This window comes from Leptopilina heterotoma, unplaced genomic scaffold (assembly GCF_015476425.1).
Source record: "Leptopilina heterotoma isolate Lh14 unplaced genomic scaffold, ASM1547642v1 Lhet_488, whole genome shotgun sequence".
NCBI classification, from domain to species: domain Eukaryota; kingdom Metazoa; phylum Arthropoda; class Insecta; order Hymenoptera; family Figitidae; genus Leptopilina; species Leptopilina heterotoma.
This window is the reverse complement of record NW_025111105.1, coordinates 393223-412501: the sequence shown is the minus strand read 5'-3', so window position 1 is coordinate 412501 and position 19279 is coordinate 393223.

Here is a 19279-nt window from a genome sequence, read left to right as displayed (position 1 = left end):
GAGATAATGAAGTCAGAATATTGATTTTTTATCAAAAAAGTGCACAAAAAATATATATAGAGAGTGATTTTTCTGGAATTTACGAGTTTTTTGTGTTCAAGTATGTTTTTCAAGTATTTTAGGGTGAGAATATGTCAAAATCAATTGATTAATTTTTATTTCTTTAAAAAAATTCGATTTTTAGTGTTATTTTAGGATTTTTAAAGTTTTTTTGACCATTTAAGAGACTATAACTTCGAAAATTGAGTTTTTATGAAAAAATGTTATAGAGAAAAGTTGTTTGTATTTTTCTAATCTAAAATAAAATAAAGTTAAAAATTCTGAAATTTGAAAAAATTGATTTTTTAAAATTTTGAATTTACCGTAGTTTTTGTAGTTTTTAACGAAAATGGCTGGTTAACGAACTAAGCCTTCTTTTTACACCAACTTTAAGTGTGTTGAATTTAAAATCGATTTGATAAGTTTTTCAAAAGTTATCGTGGGAACAACATATTACCGTCTACAGACGGACAGACAGACAGCGGACAGACAGACAGACAGACAGACACACAGACAGACGCACACGCCGGACCATGTTTTTCGGACTCAGGGCACCTCAAAACGTAAAGATTTCTTAAAATTATCAAAAGTCAAAATTCGACCAAAACTAATACCTTCTCATGTGATGAGAATGTAAAAAATTTAGTTTTTTGACAGTTTTTAAAAAATAACTCGAAAAGTTTTGCGTTGGGCAAAAAGTTGTCAACAGCAAAGTTGTAGCTGATGCAAAGCCGAGAAAAAAAGTCTCTGGTAGCAAAATCGCATATGCAAGAACGTCGGAGATAATGAAGTCAGAATATTGATTTTTTATCAAAAAAGTGCACAAAAAATATATATAGAGAGTGATTTTTCTGGAAATTACGAGTTTTTTGTGTTCAAGTATGTTTTTCAAGTATTTTAGGGTGAGAATATGTCAAAATCAATTGATTAATTTTTATTCCTTTAAAAAAATTCGATTTTGCTTCCTCATGAGGAAGCTTTGCATTGGTGACGATTTTCAATTTTTCAAAACAAGGTTATATGGACTCATTTTCATCTAGAACATATGTATATTCAATTATGAGCAAATGTCCAGATGTATGTGTGTGTGTATGTATGTGTGTATGTGTGTGTGTATGTGTGTATGTGTGTGTGTGTGTGTCACAAAAATTGTGTACAAATTATCTCAGACAAATTTTGATGGATTGTCCTGAAATTTTGCAGGTTTATTGCAGTCATTAATACCTGAAATCTGACACAAGGATTTTCAAAAATATGTACAAAATTTTTTTTTATACAATTTTTTTAAAATTCAGAAAATTTTTTTTTTGTATTTTCTGAAATAATTTTTTTATTTGTTAATATTTTTATTAATTATTCTCAAAATTACATTCCTGGCAAGAAAACGAATCGATTGATGTATACAAAGTATATATTTTATCAAAATTTATAAAATTAATAAATATTTTTCTTTTTCACAAAAAATTCAAATTTGGTATTTTTTTCATAATTAATTTAATATTAATATTAATATTTTGAAATGATTATTCTATCATAAAATAGAAGCAATTGGCAAATGAAAGTGTAAATTCCACCAAATATTTATACAACAACTTATAAATGATTTATATAATTTTATTTTTAACCAATCTTCTGGACGAACCCTTTTGTACATAATTTTTCAAAAGTTTGCAAAACCGCAATTTTTATATATTGAGGAAGCTTAATGGTCATAAAATGAACAACTTGTTTAGTGTTCTTTTAGGATTTTTAAAGTTTTTTTGACCATTTAAGAGACTATAATTTCGAAAATTGAGTTTTTATGAAAAAATGTTATAGAGAAAAGTTGTTTGTATTTTTTTAATCTAAAATAAAATAAAGTTAAAAATTCTGAAATTTGAAAAAATTGATTTTTTTAAATTTTGAATTTACCGTAGTTTTTGTAGTTTTTAACGAAAATGGCTGGTTAACGAACTTAGCCTTCATTTTTACACCAACTTTAAGTGTGTTGAATTTAAAATCGATCCGATAAGTTTTTCAAAAGTTATCGTGGGAACAACATATTACCGTCTACAGACGGACAGACAGACAGCGGACAGACAGACAGACAGACGCACTCGCCGGACCATGTTTTTCGGACTCAGGGCACCTCAAAACGTAAAGATTTCATAAAATTATCAAAAGTCAAAATTCGACCAAAACTAATACCTTCTCATGTGATGAGAATGTAAAAAATTTAGTTTTTTGACAGTTTTTAAAAAATAACTCGAAAAGTTTTGCGTTGGGCAAAAAGTTGTCAACAGCAAAGTTGTAATTGATGCAAAGCCGAGAAAAAAAGTCTCTGGTAGCAAAATCGCATATGCAAGAACGTCGAAGATAATGAAGTCAGAATATTGATTTTTTATCAAAAAAGTGCACAAAAAATATATATAGAGAGTGATTTTTCTGGAAATTACGAGTTTTTTGTGTTCAAGTATGTTTTTCAAGTATTTTAGGGTGAGAATATGTCAAAATCAATTGATTAATTTTTATTCCTTTAAAAAAATTCGATTTTTAGTGTTATTTTAGGATTTTTAAAGTTTTTTTGACCATTTAAGAGACTATAATTTCGAAAATTGAGTTTTTATGAAAAAATGTTATAGAGAAAAGTTGTTTGTATTTTTCTAATCTAAAATAAAATAAAGTTAAAAATTCTGAAATTTGAAAAAATTGATTTTTCAAAATTTTGAAACTACCGTAGTTTTTGTAGTTTTTAACGAAAATGGCTGGTTAACGAACTTAGCCTTCATTTTTACACCAACTTTAAGTGTGTTGAATTTAAAATCGATCCGATAAGTTTTTCAAAAGTTATCGTGGGAACAACATATTACCGTCTACAGACGGACAGACAGACAGCGGACAGACAGACAGACAGACACACAGACAGACGCACTCGCCGGACCATGTTTTTCGGACTCAGGGCACTTCAAAACGTAAAGATTTCATAAAATTATCAAAAGTCAAAATTCGACCAAAACTAATACCTTCTCATGTGATGAGAATGTAAAAATTGAATTACTACCACTTATACTTTAAGGTTTTTAAAATATTCTTTACATTTTTTATTTTTCTTAAATATTATTTTAATTTAAATATTTGAATTTCTGAGAAATTTTAATTATTCTTGAAAAGAATTGAATTCTTACGAAGATTTTTACAAAAATTTTTTTAAATAAGTAAATTCTGCTTACAAATTTTATTGAAAGTATTATAGGTATTGAAAATCATTAAATTGCGAAAAGTTTATAAAAATAATTAAATTATTCAAAGAATTCTATGAAAATTGTTGACAATAATTGAATGTCTGTGTAAATTCCGTGAAAAATATTGTTATTTTGGATAATAATTAATTTTTTTTATAAGAATTTTATACACATTATTTCAAATAATTAATTTTTTTAATTTCATTTTAAATAATTAAATTCTTGTGGATAAACTTTATTTGTGAAAATAATTGAATTTTTGGATTAATTATTTTAAAATAATTGAAATTCTTGGATTAGTTTTATTATTTATGAAAAAAATTGAATTCTTGATTAAAATTTTTGTCAAAATTTTTTTTAAAGATTGATTATCCATCAAAAATTATATTAATGAAAGTAATTGAATTATTGTGAAATTCAAATCTTTTTGAAAATAATTTAATCGTTTTAAAGAATTTGATTATAATTTTTGAGAATAGTTTTTTTATTTCTAGTATTAGCGATTTTTTTTAAACTTACAGGCTGCTTGTCTCTTTTCTGTGACGAAAATATAGTCAATCGCAGCATTTGCGATGTTCACCAATATTTTTGAAAACTCCTTGTTAGAAGGATCTAAACAAGGCTCCAGAACATTGGTGTAATGGAGGAAACAGTTTTTTAAATGTTCCGATTTTTGGAAGTATCTTCAGATTATGTTTTCTACATCGCCAGTTCGTTTGGCGATGTCTGTATGCTTTGACAAACTATTTACATCAATTAACAATACAAAACAATCTTTCATTTTGGTAGTTCCATGCTTCAAGTCGATCAGTCCTGTTGGCCCAACATTTTTAAAGAACTTTTCTGCTAATTTTGTGCTGTCAACAAACTGACCTGTGAAATATATAATATACATATACTTGAATAATTAATAATAATGTGTACATGAACAATGTGTAACTATACTAATATATATAAAAAATTTTATTTAAATACACATATACAAAGCGAATTCACACTCTCTAGATCTGAATTAGTGCAGATTAGTTTACCAATTTAAATTAGTAACATTTTTTACTAATTTTTAGTAGTTTTTTACAAATTGCTAGTAGAAAATTACTAATTCAATTAGTAACACGTATTTTTTACTATTTTAAATTAGTAAATTTTGTACTAATAATTAGTAAAAAAACTACTAAAAATTAGTAGTAACAGTTACTAATTCAATTGGTAGACGAATCCTCACTATTTCATTAGTAGAAAATTACTAATTCAGATTTAGAGTGAATTTCTTTTATTTCGTATAGAAAAGTCAGGGAAAAATGAGAAAACACCTGGAAAATAATTTTCTGTTAAAATTATGTTAATTTTTGGCGAATTTTACCGAATAAGTCAGGAATATTATGTATAATCGGGAATTTTTCACCAAATTAAAAAATTTTTATTATTTTTATTTGTTTTTAAAAAAAACCTTTTTCATTTCAATTTTTATAGATGTTTATACTGTTCTCTAAATTATTGTGTGATTTATATATATAAATAAATTTGATAAATAAATCAATCACACATATCTAAATTCCCTAGGAAACCTAGAAATGTCAGGGAATTTCATTCGAGAAAAATTGTAGCAACCCTGTGCATGTCACATAACTATGGATATTTATTTAGAGTGATAAGACCCTTCTATAGTTAAAACTTCAATGCTCAAACTATTTCCGTTTAAAAGATAATGAACTTTAACTGTCTTGACTGTTTAATATTTAACCCCAGTCTCCCCTATAATAATAAGTCATTATCATATTAATAAAAATCCTTGATAATATTAATAATAAATCAATAGGTTTTGCTAAAAATTATGAGGTCTTTCGTGATATACAGCGTTAAATTTATATTGAAAATGTCGCGATTTATTACTTTTGATTTATTTGTTGCTAAGTTATTCCCATAAAAAACTTTAGTTGTAGTGCGGACTATCTTAAACTTAAAGTTAAAGAGCTTCCACATAGCACAACATTTTTCAGCAAGTTTGCGGTGCAAAGTTCGGAAGTTTGCATGGCAAGTTTGCAAACTTACAGATAATTTTATAGCAAACTTGAGGAAAATTTGCAGCAAACTTACTAAAAATTCCAAAAAATTCAAAAAAAAACTTTTTGTATTCAAAATATATGTATTTTGAGAAAAGTTGCCTTCCTTCTTAGGGAAGGTAACAAAATTTAGTGCGCAGCTCTAAATGTCATAGAAAACTACTCCACAGACATTTAAGTTTAAGTTTGCCATGCAAGTTTTCAGCAAGTTTGCATTGCAAACTTTAAATTGGGCGGACATTTTTATACAGTTATAAACTATGCTGCAAACTTCCGAACTTTGCACCGCAAACTTGCTGCAAACTTTCTGAAAAATGTGCTATATGTGGGCTCAAATTTTTAGGGATTTTTTTAAATCAATTTGAAGGCATTTGAGCAAAGAAATTCGAAAACAACCTTATTAAAAATACTCACACATATAAACACAACACAAACACGTGTATACTCATACATATTCACACAACCCATACACGTGTATATTAGTAAACAAATGAATAATTATAATTTAAAGCAATATTTATTATATCAAACTATGTATAGTAACAATGTACTCGCTGCTAACTTTTGCTATACTTTTTCAAATGAAATTAGCAATTTAAAAAAACAGAATTTCATAATTTTTAATTTACATTTTTTTCATAAAAATAAAAAGTATGAATAATTGGAATATAAATTATTACTATATCATAAACACAATAATCATACATTCTGAAACAGGAGATTCAAGAAAAAATCAGACATTTTTATTAAAAGTATTGAAAAAATTAAATTTTTAGAATTCATAAAAAAATTCTGAATTTTGTATTTAAATAATTGAATAATTGTGAAAAGATTTCAAATTAAAATATCTGAAAATTAGATTTTTTTCTAAATTTTTCTACATTTTTATAAGGAAATTTAGCTAAGCGTTTAAGAGAATTTTTCAAAACTTTTAGAATTTTTTCTACGCTATGTCACGACTTTTTTTTCTAAATTTATAGGAAGTTTTTGACAATTTTTTAGAATAATTTCATCTATGTTAGTAAATTTTTCTAAATACCCTTACAGCACCGAAACTTTCCGAAATATTTATTAAATATTTACTTGCAATATTCGGCTTATTTAACTGAAAAATTTAGTGAAAATTGTGTAAAGATTTAAATGTCCCGATCAAATAAATGTTTAGCACAAAACTTTCCTGAAAATTTTCGCATAATTATAATTATATATTTTATATATATGGGGCGTTCCACGCCAAATCGGAAGGTATTTTACTTTTGCATCTCCAATTTTTCTTAAATATTTTTTTTTTCCCGAGGCGACCAAAGGTTCTCAAAGTCACTTTTATTATCGTTTATTTATATGAAAACAAACGATAATAAAAGTGTCTTTGAGAACCTTTAGTCGCCTCGGGGCGTCCTTAGGCGAGCATCTCGTAAACACCCCATGATTTTTTTCAAATTTTTTCATCAAGCGGTTTAAGAGTTACAGTTTTTTGAAAAAACACGTTTTTCACGTAATTTTTTTTTTAAATGCTTATAACTCGGACAAAAATTGATCAAATTGGACGCTCTTATAACGACAATTTTTATTTTTTCACGTAGTTTTCAATAAAAATATTTAAAAAACTTAAAATTTTATTTTTAAGAATGTATGTATCGATCGATTTTTTTCAAATTTTTTTGTAAGAAACTAGAACTCAATTAAAAATTTTTAATCCTTGTCCGATTGTGGGCAAACGATGGGATCTATTTATTTTGAAATTTTTAAGTTTTATAAAGCAGTAGGTAGCCAAATGCCTGACTTAAAATTTGACCAAATCACAATTTTAAACAGTAAGAAAGTTAAGTTCGAAGAGACTCAGTCTGAAAATAGTTGTTATGTGGAAAATTTGTATCATTTGGTCAAATTTTAAGTTAAGCATTTGGCTACCTACTGTTTTATAAAAATTAAAAATTTCAAAATAGAAATAGAAATGATGCAAATTATTTCCTTCTAAAAATTAAATTTTTTTTACAAAAATATTAAAGAAGAGGAATATGTAACGTTTTTTTTAACAAATGAAAAAATTTGTTTGAGAAGAATATTGTTATTGAGACATAAAAATTATTCATAAATAAATATTTCATTAAAAACTTAAGTATTTGTAACGAATTTATATGATGTTTAATCCTGCCAAACTCTTTTAATTGACAATGTGCTTACAAAAAACGTAGCTATTTGTTACTTCATGAAAAAAGCATAATATCCTAAAATGTATCTTTAAGTGTCCCTGACTGCTAGTGTATATTTACTCTAAATCATGAAAAATACATGCATATTTTCGAATTGTTAAACAATATTTTCTAGAAAAGACAAAAGCATACAAAAAGTGAATATTAAATATTAATGAATATTAATATTTAATTATAATTTAAAATTCATATTTTAATATTATTTTAAATTTCATTAAAAATTTTAATTTTAGTTTTATTTAAAATTTTAATAAGAACTTAATATTTTTATCTATCTTTTCAAAATATCTTATTTCAGTTTTGTTTTAAAGTCCTGCACAGAAAGAAGAAAGTCGTCTATTTTACTCTGCACTGAATAAAAATTGTCAAAGAATATTGTGTCATTTTCGTTCTTCAAAACAAATAGTAACCTTCAAGAAACGACCGTTTAGTTACCAAGTCGCCAACGTGATAAGTATCGCCTACAATACAATAATTTAACTTCGTTCTTCATCTAACCTTTAAAACTCTAACTTTCTTGTAATTTGGTTAAGGGGGAGACTGATCAAACTGAGGGTTCTTTCAAAAGTGTTTTTTCTAATGATATGTTACATATATTACATTCTGAAGGCCACAAAAATGATCTAAAAGATTCTAAGAATTGTAGTTTAAAATAAATATGAATTTGACATGAGAATGAACCTTAATTAGCAAAAATTTCCAATAATTACTAGAAAAATACCCCCACAGTACCGAAACTTTCCTAAATATTTATTAAATATTTACTTGCAATATTCGGAATATTTAATTGTAATGTTTATTGAAAGTTGTGTGAAGATTTCAATGTCCTGATTAAATAAATGTTTAGCACGAAACTTTCCTGAACATTTCAATAAAATCTTCGCATAATTATAATTATTATTAGGCGAAAATTTTCAGGATATGTTCACACTAAACATTTATTTAATCGGAACATTTAAATCTTTACACAATTTCCACTAAACATTGCAATTAAATATTCCGAATATTGCAAGTAAATATTTAATAAATATTTAGGAAAGTTTCGGTGCTGTAGGGTTAGAAAAAGTGAAAAAAATTTCTTTTATTTTTCTCTAACTTTCTTTATAATAAAAAAATTCATAAACATTAGATATATATATATATATAATTAATGAACTATTACATATAAATGATTATTAAATTATTAAATAATTATTTAATGAACTATTATATATATAATTATTTTTTATCTAAATTTTCTTCTGAATATGTTCTTTTATGTGTTTAAAAAAATTTTTATTTAATAAAAATTAAAAAAACACTTTGAAAAAACCCTCGGTTTGACCGAATTCCCCACTTTAATAAAATAAAATTATGTATTAATCTAAAGCAATTTTTAAATCCAAAATAGAAATAAAATGAAATTTTTACACTTACCGATAAGAAGGAAAAAGAAAAAAATCTTCATTTTTATTTTTACGAATATTGTACCAAACTGCGACTTACGAACTGCAAGCATCTAACTGAATTAAACCGGCGTGAAACTGATTAATAGCACCTTGGGGCATATGTTCCAAGATTGTTCCGATCAAAAATAACGTGTTCGAGTTAACAACTCGACTGTGCGACGAATCAGGTAGCGTATTTGATTTAAAAACATCCACTCGGGAACAGTCAGAAGGCGAATATGTGTTACATACTCTGCCTTTAGTAAGAGGGATTGTCGTATTCGAGGAACTTCACTTTAAAGCAAAGCAAAAAACATTCGAGATTTTCTACATAATATCGGCCCCATAAGGTTAATATAGAGAAAGAAATCTTGTCCCATATTTTTCGACAAAGCAGTTTTGAAATCATCCTTTTTCATTCATATTACTTTAGCTATTCAAATTAATAACTAAGTAATATTTTAATAATTATATTTAATATTTAATACTTAATCATAACAATTTTAATCTTATTTTGTCTGATTGTTTTAAATTCTTTCCTAACATCACAATATAACTATACATTTTCGTCACCCGTGTGGAAATCTGCCCAAGTTAGCCCAGTTAAAAACTGGGGGCCAGCTGGGCCCCACCTGGGCTTCCCATTTTCATAAAAATATTAACATTATAATAGAAAAAGTCTGCACAGTAAAACATTTTACTTAAAATATAAATGAACTAATTTTCATTTTAGCCTTAAATTAAAGCAGTAACGAAAAATAAGATACTATGATTTACAGAAAGTAAGTATCGTATATCTTAAAGCACTTTAAATCAAAAAGCATACTGAAAAACTGTGCCAGTGGTGCTACATTTAGTACGTATATTAAATATCGTATGATGTGTTTACTCAATGAACTGAAAATCACGAAAGTTGAACTGAAAGTCGCTCTTATTACCGACAGTAGCTAACTTTCAGTCAATGCACGGAACTTATTTTAATGTTTTTGATTTGATACTGACTTTCACGCAAAGTGTACTGACTCACATCATACACGGAAAAAATTAATTTAGTACATTTTACGAAACTAATTTTGGAATAGCGGATACGGAGAGGAGTTTAGTATAAGATAAAACAGAATCAATAGTAATATATGATGACTGCGTTTCTCGAAAACTCAAAAAAAATTCTATGGAATTCACAAATGATCGGTTGGACGTTCTAATTCAAGAGTTTTGTAAAATTTTTAGCCTGAAGCGCATGCGCCACGGAAAAAAATATTCACGGAGAAAAAAACGAATAAAGCAGAAAAAAGAATTTCTTAATGTACCAATGAGCTCTGAAGACCATTTTTTCTCGTCTTCTATAGGAGATAGATGATTAGTTCGACACATGTGACTGCACTCTACAACGCAATGGTTCGCTTGGATTGGCTTATTTTATTCTGACACTAACTTAACGGAAATACGCATACATATAAACGAATTCTGACGCAACGCACATACAATATAACTCGCACTTGTAGATGAAAGAATTGAGTTTCTTTATATACTAACTGAGGAGATTAAAACTGCGCTTGTGAGAAATGTCAATATACTGAATATTAATTTTTAAAAAAATCATTTTTTTAAAAGTTATACAAAATATTTTATGGTTTTTAAAATAAAATTTTTTGATTATAATTAGTTATAAAATCTCTATAAAATTTTTCAGTTTTTAGAAAATAATTTTATTCTTAATTTTAAATTATAAATAAATTGACAAAAAATTTTCAAAATTAAATTCAAACTCAAAAAATGTTTATATTAAATTGTCTAAAATTTGAAGTAATAACAGTTAAAACTTGAGAAATTAATATATATATTGTCATCGGTAAATATTATGATAAACTATCAAATTTATTGGACTGTAAATTGAAAGAAATTAATAATAATTAAAAGTTTGGATTACAAAAGCACATAAAAAATGTTACGAATTTGGAACAATGAAATGTGAAATACGTAAAAGAAAACAATTATCCAAATGTTACCGGCAGGTAAAGCAGTTCTCTTTTTCCTTCCACATATTATCTCTATATACAGCAGACAAGTTAATACCGACGCGACGAGACAAGCTTCAACATATCTATTTATAACGCGACTTTTGGTACACCCCGTATAGAATTTTACGAAACTCTGTGTTCGAGAAATCACGATAGACAGCGAAGTGAAAACTCAAACCACGCGTTTTTAGATTGCACGAAACATTTTTACCATTTTCTGATAAAATGTTCACCAGAAAATACGAAACATTTCTACATTCAAGCTTGTTTTATAAATTACAACACTGGTTGCAGTTTCTCGACAATTGTTCTGCTTAAAGTAGTGAAAGTTTCTGGGTTTTTGAAAAACTTCGTCTAGGAATGTTAAATATCCGCTAGTGTATTAGTTTCAAATTAGTTTCAATTAGTTTCGTAAAATCTGCTGAACTTATTTTTTCCGTGTACCTTAAATTCCGTAAGAGTGTACTACTGCATTTAAGTAAAATGTTTTTCTGTGTGAAAATTAAATATAACTAATGATAATAAATCATTCTACAATCAATTCATAATAATAATCATTATTTTTTTAAACAATTTATTATTGTCAATAATTATAAACTTTTATTGTAGTACACTAACAGACATTTTGTTTTACCGAAATTTTAAAGTTTATCCAGCTGAATTTATTTATTTAATAATTAACTCATCAAGGTATAACGGTTTTTAATACATTTTGATAATTGTTTAAACAAATAATTGTTGTTATTTATTAACTTTTAATACACATAACTTAGAAACTTGCAGTTTTTTTCCTAATTTTGCAAAAAAGTTTTAATTGATATGATTCTATTTTAAAAAAGAAAATAAGGCATTTGGACTAACTTTTCTTCAAATTCTTTATCCAATTCCTCCTTAAGATGTAATCATCCATAGAAGTATTTTAGATAATATTTATCTAATGTTACTCTCTCTCTCTCCTTCCATCTTCCCTCTTTCTCTCTTTTACGACTTTTTTATTACTGTTGAATTACTCAGAGGACCCTATTTTGATTTTCCAAGGGAAATAGTCAGTATTTTTTCTCATTTGACTTTTTGAAAACACCGGGCTTAGTAGTGTGATGGATTCTAACGTTAAAAGCACCGTCCGGGAATTGGAAAAATGTATTAGTATGAAAAAAGAGTTTTTTAAAATTCGTAATAAAAAAATTAGAATTCCTGATATTTGGCCACTAGAAATTCGGGAGTCATTAGTAAATGAGACTAAATATCAAATTTTGAAACATGGATTTGATGGTGCCTTATTTATAAATAATTTGTTTTGGTGTCTGGAAGATGAGTTTCTAAAAAACGTAAGTAAACTGTAAAAAATATAATCAGATGAATTAAAAGATATAAATAAATACACTCGAATCTCGCTATAACGAGAAGTTCGGGAGTCAAGTCTCCCTCTATTACGAGCGCAAGAGGAGAAATGAAAAATCCCCACTTTTAAGATTCTTCATTCATTTTTTTTGTGTTTACAATTTACGTAATGTCAAAATTACAAACGTAACCTAGTTTAATTTGAACTTCAACATACAGAAAATTTATGTAAGTTAAAATTTTGAAGATATTCGACACATAGATATAATTTAAAAAAAGAAGTGACTTTTTATGCTCATTGTGATATAAATAAAATTGATTTTAACCAAATTTAAATCATCAGAATGTGCATTTGTATATAAATAGTAGGGGTAATAGGAAGGAAATTTTTCTCGCTATACCGAGAGACGGAGCCCTCGTTATAGAGAGCGCTCGTTATAGAGAAGGTCGTTATAGCGAGATTTGAGTGTATATACATATCAAATGCAAATCACCTTAATATATAAATGGAATAATTGAATCTGATAAATAAAGCTTCAAATCGTTTATAAAACAAATCGTTTCCATTTTTCGTCTATTTAAGGAGTGAATGCTACAGCTCTTTTTGTGATATCTCCCTACTCGACGTGTTAGTGTTCTAATTAATTATTTTACACTTTTATGTTTTCCACGTGGAAAGTGATTATAGCCTATTGCCATATGCCCTAGTGCTGTATATACGGTGACTGGTGTTTTTATTGTTATCTTTCTTGTGATTTAATTTTTCACTTCGCGTTTGTATGCGGCTGGTCTATCTCCTACAGTTGTTTAAACAATTTTTTAATGACGTAAGGTCAATGTGAGTGTTTTTCGGCATTTGAATTGGTGTGAGTGCCTTGTGCTGTGTTCACGTCTGTATACTTTCTCACTTTTCATCATGAGTCAAAGTGAGATAAACAGTCAACTGCTGAAGGTTGTTATACCAAACGATAACTCAGCTGATATAAACATTACATGCCCGGTATGCAAATATCGCGTAGTAAAGGAGAAATCTTATTGCCCTGGTTGCGACGTCCCTTATCATCCAAAATGTGCTGCAAAGACTGTTCTACTACCGAATATCGGTTATAAAAAATGCTGTGGTCCTCCGTCACCTACCATAACAAATGCATCTACATCCTCCATTACAGATCAGTCGTCACTTACTTTGGATAACATTCGACACTTAATGAGAGACGAATTTACATCTATGCGTAAATGTATGTCTAATGACCTATCTAAACTTGAAAAATCTATTGGTGCGCTGTCAAAGGACATTAGGTAACACTCAACCAGACTAGACAATTGCGAAATGAACATTCAAAATGCTTTCCAACGTATCGACGATATAGATGTTCTGGCCAGGGAAAATACCGCAGGTAAAACCTCAGATACTAATATTATCTCTGCATGTTTGTCCGAATTAAATGACCGATCTCATCGAGCCAATAATATCATAATTTTTGGACTGCAAGAGGACACCTCCATTGAAAACAGTGTTGATATGCAAAATGTCCTTCCCATTCTTAACTTTCTTTCTAAAAAAACACTCATGCCTGAAAATATTATCCTAACACGCATTGGTAAAAAATTGCAGAATGGAAGCAACCAAAGACCAGTGAAAGTGATATTGCCAGACTCCAATATGCCGATGAACATAGTGCGAACTTTCGTTCGTCTCAAAACCTCAAAGCAGCTTCCCGTAAATTGGCCTTCTATCAGCATTGTGCCGGACAGAACGGCGTTTCAGCAAACACAATTTCTCCAAGTGAAAAAGGAGTTGGTCGAACGTCTAGCGAAGGGAGAGAAGGGATTATACATACGTCATCGGCGCGGGATCCCCACCATCATAACGTCTCCCACTATCATAGTGTCTCCGGACCCGTCAGCCAGCACCAGCGAACACTAAAGCATATCTTCAGTTTATATAACCCCTCTGCAGAGGAATCGCCTGAGGAAAATTCATGCAGAATTTACGGAACGTCGGGAGAAGGAAGAGCGGTACCTGACCATAGAGCACGTGGGAGGAGAAACAATGATTGTAATGGGGGGGAAGGCAACTGTTCACCGGTCGTCAACGTGCAATCTTCATGCTGTGGTGGGGCTATATTCCCTGCTCACATGCAGTTTGTTTCTCCCTCTACAGGTGTTTCCCCTTATGATTACTCATTTGTAATTTACTACCAGAATGTAAGGGGCTTGCGTACTAAAATTTTAAGTCTCCACAGGTCCCTTCCATCGTTCTCCGCTTGTGCATATGTTTTCACAGAAACGTGGCTTCATGCTGGTGTTAACAGCAGTGAATTAGGATTCAGAAACTTTAATATTTATAGACAAGATAGGAATAGTAATACTAGTTTATCAAAGCGTGGAGGGGGAGTTTTAATTGCAGTAAATAATAATTTTATTAATAACCTTATACCTATTGATTGCTTTACTATAGAAATGATTTTTGTGCGTGTTAAAATAACTAGTTCATGGCATATTTTTGTTGCAGTTTACTTTCCTCCCGCATCTAGTATAAATATTTATAAAGAATTTTTTAATACTCTAAGTACAGTTTGTATCAAAATGCCTAATGACCCAATTCATATATTGGGTGATTTCAATCTGTCATTTATTGATTGGGCAACACTTAATGATAATGATGTTTCTTTGTGCTCTCTTAAAACGGGATCCGGTATCGCTACTGTTCAGAATGATATTTTTTCTTTGATTATAGACAATTTTTGCTTTTTTAATTTACAACAACATAATAAAATTTATAATAACCATGGTTCTATCTTGGATCTTATTTTGTCAAATATTAACTATAGCGCAGTGTATTTATCTGACGAAATTCTATTACCAATGGATGCTTATCATCCACCACTTATATACGAAATAAAATTACCTGCTGTCATTAACGAGTTGCCGACTTCTTGCTATAATTTTAATTTTAAAAGGGCAGATTTTTGTTTGATTAATGATTATTTAATAAAAGTTGATTGGAGTGCAGAATTTGATAATGAAATGTCTATTTTGGATAATTTTCACACTTCTCAACTAACTGAAACTAATTGTTGTGCTGCCCTGGACAATATGGTACTAAAATTCTATAAGCATGTTGAGCGCGCTTTTCAATATTTTGTTCCTACTGTATGTAATAAACCTTCTACGTATCCTCCTTGGTTTTCCAATGAGCTTAAGAGTCTATTTGTAGAGAAGAAAAAGGCCCACGCAATGTATAAACGCACAAGAGATTTAATTCATTACGAAAAATTTTCAGTTTTACGAGCACAGTATAAGAAATTATCTGAACAAAATTATAATCACTATATACTTGAAACTGAGGCAAATCTAATCAATAGTCCTAAGTCATTTTGGAATTTTATTAACAATAACAAAAACAACTTTTCTTTTCCGGCTGAGATGTATCTTGATCAATTAAAAGCCACAGATAATATTAGTACTGCTAATCTTTTTGCTGATTATTTTAAATCAGTTTACAATGGTCCTGACGGCGACGCTGATCGTGCATTTAATTTAGAGGATAGAGTTAACTTGGGGTTTAGTGTCATCACTGAGAGGAATCTTTTGATCAAAATACGCTTTTTAAATAATAACAAGGGTCCGGGTCATGATGGAATACCTGTTTCCTTTTTGAAGTCGTGCTGTTCTTCGATCACTGAACCACTTCTGCTGATATTTAATAATTCTCTAAAACTCGGTTATTTCCCGGACTATTGGAAGTTGGGCATAATTTCACCTATATACAAGACTGGAGATAGATCTAATGTTCGTAATTACCGGCCTATAACAATCTTGAGTGCAATACCTAAGCTGTTTGAAAGCTTGGTATACGATCAGATGTATTTTGCATTTAAGGGTGTATTGATTGAGGAGCAGCATGGCTTCAGAAGGGGACGTTCGGCCTTAACTAATTTGTGTCTCTTCACACAGTTTTTAACTGGTGCCTTGGATGCTGGACTCCAGGTCGATGCAATCTATACTGATTTCTCCAAAGCTTTTGACAAGGTTGATCATAATATTTTATTGTCAAAGATTCAAAGTTATGGGGTTTCAGGGATTGAATTGAAGTGGCTGTCCTCTTATTTGCGTGGTAGGCGTCAAACTGTCAGGATTAATGGTATTCTCTCATATGAATTTTTTTCTTCCTCAGGTGTACCACAGGGCTCTCATCTTGGTCCTTTGCTGTTTCTAATTCAGTCTAATGATATTAACACTTGCTTTCCTAATGGCAATTTTTTAACTTTTGCTGACGATTTGAAATTTTTTAGAATAATTTATGATCAATTTAGTACGCATGATTTGCAAGGAGACCTTGATAGAATATCCCTGTGGTCCACTAAGAACCGTTTGCCGCTTAATGTTTCTAAATGTACTGCCATAACATTTTGCCGCAAGTCCAAAATAAAAAAATTTTATTATAATGTCAACGGAGTGCCACTTAACAGGGTCAACCAGCAGCGTGATTTAGGGCTGATGCTGGATAGCGCTCTTACTTATAATGACCACATCTCTTTTGTTGCGAGAAAAGCATTAACTGTTCTTGGCCAAATTGTGAGGTCTGCTTCAGTTTTTTTTAATCTTCGAGTTCTCAAAGTATTGTACTTTTCTCTTGTCAGACCTCATCTTGACTTTCTTTCAGTTATTTACTCGCCGCAGTACGACTGTCATAAACTGAGACTTGAAAGAATACAGAATCGATTTTTAAGATTTGCTGCTAGACAGCTTGATATACCGTATGACTATTTTAGCCACGATTACACTGAATTGCGTTCGATTATGAAGATTCCTTCAATCCAGAGCAGATTCTTGAGACTCGATCTACAGTTTTTTTACAATGTCCTTAGTGGTATTATTGACTGTCCAGCATTGTTGTCTAGTATCTCGCTGTCGGTTCCGTACTTTTCTTTGAGAAATAGATCAACTTTTAAGGTACCTCTCAGCCGTACAAATCTAGGTAGCAATTTTCCTTTAACGCGTATTTGTCGTGAGGCCAACCATGCAATTAGTCTGGACTTTTTTGAAAATTGTAAATCCAATTTTTTGCGTAACCTATCAAATTATATAAACGACGTCGACTGATCAGCAGTTTTGTACGCGTCATTATTATATTATATTATTATATCATACTATTTTGTTTTTTTTTAAACTTATAAAGGGTAACTTTTTTGTAAACCCGTTTAAATGAAATAAATGAAATAAATAAAAACGTAAAAATTATTATTTTATTCGAAAGTGCTTGTTTGTTTTAAATAACTAAAAATTTTCTTGTTCTTAACTTTCAATTATTAAACATAATTAATTGTGTTAATTGAAACTAAAACCTTTCATTATAAATCTTATTGAATTGTTTGTCTAATAAAATTTTAAATTAAATTGTATTTAATAAAATTTCAATTTAATCGTAAGCTAAATATTATGCTTATCCAAATATATATATTTTCTATATTACTGAAATTTATTTTTCAAGATAAATGTTAACAGAATTACCTGGAACGATAATTTACAGCGGAAATTAAAAAAGCAAAAGAGTTTGAAAGTCATAAACTCAGGGAGAGAAATGTCTATTTTATTGCCATTCGAATTGGAAGTCTATGGCAAAATAAGACATTTATATAAGTTAAATATCTCTTTAAAGGAAGACTTCGTCTTCCGCAACAGATTATGGCGGGTGGAAAATAACATTATGATCGGTGTAAAATTTCTTATAATTATTCATTATTCTTTAATTTAATTCATTTATTTAAATTGCATGAAAGATCATATAATTCAATTTTTTAGGTTGGTGACGTTAAAAAAATTTATACTCGAAGAAATTGCCATATTCAGATAAAAGAAGAGCAGAGGAGATTTGAATTCAAAGGTATATGTTTGATTGCGCCCTGGGAATGGATCATTTCTGGGGCGCATACATTTGATGCTGCTCAAAAGCACATGCGTAAAAATTTATTTTATTCTTCTGAAGGATTCCCCCTTTTTTTATTTAAGGGGAAACGATATACAATTATTAACAACGAAGTTTTGGAGGTAAGATTTTATTAACTCGGCGAGCGTAAGGTGCGATATAATTGTTTTTTCTTAATTTCAAAGTAAACTAAAAAACGTTTCAAATTGTCAGTAACAAATAAAGCTAACGTTATTCCAAAGAATAGTAAATTTAAAAAAATTTCTTTTCATCTTAGTATTTAAAACTAAATAATAATAACGTTATTGTGAAATGTAAAATTTGAAAGTAATGTAATGACAGACAGCAAAAATTTTATATTTTTCAATCACGTTTTGGTTTGGATTTAAATAATCTTTTCGGTTATTGTATTTTGGAATATCCTTACCTCTTTTGCGTTGCAATGTAAAAAGTGTCTATGTTTAGAATGTCCCATTCCTCCTTAATCGTGTAACAGTAAAATTAGTTTTTTATTAAATATTTTTTATGTAACGAAAATCTAAGCAGTAATTAATGTTCTGATTTATTTTATTTATATTGAGAATTGATGTTTTGTACATTTTTATTTGAAAAATTACAGATATGAACTAAAATTATTAAAGGTCTCTTTCTTCGAGACGCGTTACTTATTTTTAAAATATTTCCTTTCTTTTCAGTGTCTACATTGTGCAGATGATTAACTACTGCTATGCCGTCTATACATATTTTTCTTACTCGTGCAGAAATTTTGACCGGGTCCAATTCAAATCGAGGTCAGGACCAGGTTTAAAAATTTCTGTACTGGAACTTTCAAGGCCAACAAATATAAAAATTAAGAATATAGTAATTAAACATTTGCAAAACTGTAATAAGTCATTATATGCAATTATCATAAAAAGAAATGTGTAAAACAATTTGTAACTATTTTTTTATTTTGAGAAAGAGCTCCCATTACCCTACACGTGAAATAATAAGACCCATTGTAATATTAAGAAAAAAAATTT